The 2,500-nt window shown below is 46.2% G+C and overlaps 1 protein-coding gene across 1 annotated transcript in view; it reads left to right on the top strand.

The window, feature by feature from the left end:
* Window positions 1-2,500, top strand: part of LOC123501147 (piezo-type mechanosensitive ion channel component-like) — a 53,147-nt gene that overhangs the window by 8,401 nt on the left and 42,246 nt on the right. Inside the window, 1 exon segment of the mRNA XM_045249733.1 lies at window positions 2,439-2,500. This exon segment is cut by the window's right edge and continues 320 nt beyond it. The gene's annotated coding sequence lies outside the window, so the exon portion shown is untranslated.

The raw sequence follows: 2,500 nt of genomic DNA, 5'->3' as shown, positions 1-2,500 counted from the left end.
CTCTCTGGTCTAAATTTGCGTTTTCCTCTCCCCGGTTCCATCCAGTCATCGTTCCCTCTCATCCCACACTCTCCTCTTCCTCCTCCCTCCCTTTGCGCCTTCTCATACACTCCTTCACCTCTTTGCTGTGTCCTACTCCTACCCTCACTTCAATGCCCCACCCTACTCTCACACACTCATCTATATATCACATACTTTCTACAGATCTTCCTCAACTCATCTGCATCCCTTCTCAGCTCCTACCCCCAACTCCTCCCATGCCATCCTACACCGTCCTAGCTTGTCTCGACTCATCCTATTCCCTCCCACTCTCTCTCAGTTCCTCCCAGCCTTCTCAGCTCCTCGTGTCTCCAAGCCTTTCCCTGCATCTCCTAGCTCATCCAAAGCTCCTTCCAATCATTCCCACATCTTCTCAGTCACTCCTATGCCCTCCCAGGCCTTCACGGTGCTTTCCAATCATTCCCAGCCCCTCCCTGTCCCTCCCAGTTCCTCCCAGATGCTCCCAGTCCTTCTCAATCATTTCCAGCCCCGCCTTGCCTAGTCTAACCATCCCCAGTTGTTCCGAGCCCCTCCCAGTCCGTGCAAGCCCCTCTTTAGTCCCTCCCAGCTCTTCCCGTGTTTCCTCAGTTCCTTGCAAGCCCCTCCCCAGTCTCTCCCAGCCCCACTCCCTGCCGCAGCTGCCACGTGTGGAGTGTGGAGGCGCCGCTGGGACTGTGTCGATCCCGCAGTGTGTGATGTCATTGGTACGTCACTATTGCGTCACCATCCTAAGCTGTTCCTTGGAGTGGTGGTGGTGGTGGTGGTGATGGCGGTGATGGTGATGGTGGTGGTGGTTCGGGGAAGTATAAGACAGACAGACAGACGGACAGTAACATAAACACACACACACACACACGCACACACTTGTACACATAAACATACAAACATACACACGCGCACAAACACTCAGGTGGGTAAACAGGTGTGGTGTTCTAATGGTATCGCAATAACACACACACACACACACACACACACACACACACACACACACACACACACACACACACACACACACACACACACCTGTGCTACATTCAGGTGTGTCATGACCCGCCTGGATGGGAAATTATGGGTGTTTTAGGTCCTGCGTCCATAAATACCTAGCCATCTATACAGTGCGTTCCTTTACAGCTCAATGGCGTTCCTTTAGGCTGCAGAAAATTGTATGTGATATATTTCATTGATCTATTTATCTATTTATCTATTTATTCATTTGACTTATTTATGTCTGTATGTGTGTGTGTATTATTCAGCCAGTAATTCGTTTAGCTATTTTCGTTTTTTTTTTTTTTTCTGTTTTTGTTCATCTCTTTATTTATTCATTTATTTTTGGGTGTATGTTAATGTTCTTCTCCTTTATCTTATTTCTCTTCTTCTTCCTCTTCTTCTTCTTCTCCTTTTCCTCTTCTATTTTCTTCTTCCTCTACTTCTTCTTCTTCCTCTGCTTCCTCTTCCTCTTCTTTCTCTTCTTCTATTTTCTTCTTCTTCTTCTTCTTCTTGATACGGAACTGAAGGAAAGTCTTAGCGTCAAATATTGATGACCTTTGACCTTGACTACTTGGAGGAGGAGGAGGAGGATTCTCTTTCTCCTTCTTCTCCTTTTCCTTCTCCTCCTCCTCCTCCTCCTCCTCCTCCTCCTCCTCCTCCTCCTCCTCCACGTCATGAAAAAAAGCAGCACAGGATTAGATTAAGATTAGGAATAAGATATTTTCTCCTCCTTCCTTCCTCCCTTCCTTTCTTCCTTCCTTTTCATCACTCAATTCCTCCCTTCCTTCCTTCCTTCCTCCCTTCCTTCCTTCCTTTTCATCACCCAATCCTTTCCTATATCCTCTTCACTCATCTATCCCTTCACCTCTACCCTCATAAACACACCCTCCCCCAACACACCCCTGCAGCTCCCATGCCTTCACCTGGCAGCACCAAGGTGTAATCAGGCAGGTGTGAGACCAGCAGGTGTTCAGAGGTGCAGTGAATTGACTAGTGGCTCACCTGGTATTCACTGACGGTTCTGGTTTAATAGTCTGTGTTTATTGACTCATCCTATCTCTCATGTCTTTTGTGTGTGTGTGTGTGTGTGTGTGTGTGTGTGTGTGTGTGTGTGTGTGTGTGTGTGTTTGCTATTATTTGTTTTCTTGCGTTTTGTATGTCTTGTTTTTCTTCCTTCTATTTCTTTCTTTCCTTCTCTTTTTTCTTTCTTTTTTTCATGTCTTCCGTACGTTTTCTTCTTTACTTTTCTTTCCTTTCTTTTCGTTATTGGCGTTTTTTTTTCTCCTCGTCTCCTTTTTTTCTATTTTTTATTCTATTTTGCTTTTTTTTTTTATTCCTTACTTAGAGAGAGAGAGAGAGAGAGAGAGAGAGAGAGAGAGAGTATTACCACAGTGTTATCTCCCTCCCCACAGGTGATGGTCCCCCTTACGTCCTGTTGCTGATGATGACACTGCGACCATCACCACCACTACCC

Source organism: Portunus trituberculatus, chromosome 9 (assembly GCF_017591435.1).
Source record: "Portunus trituberculatus isolate SZX2019 chromosome 9, ASM1759143v1, whole genome shotgun sequence".
NCBI lineage: Eukaryota > Metazoa > Arthropoda > Malacostraca > Decapoda > Portunidae > Portunus > Portunus trituberculatus.
Note: the sequence above shows the minus strand (reverse complement) of the source record. Positions and strands in the feature narration are given on the sequence as shown.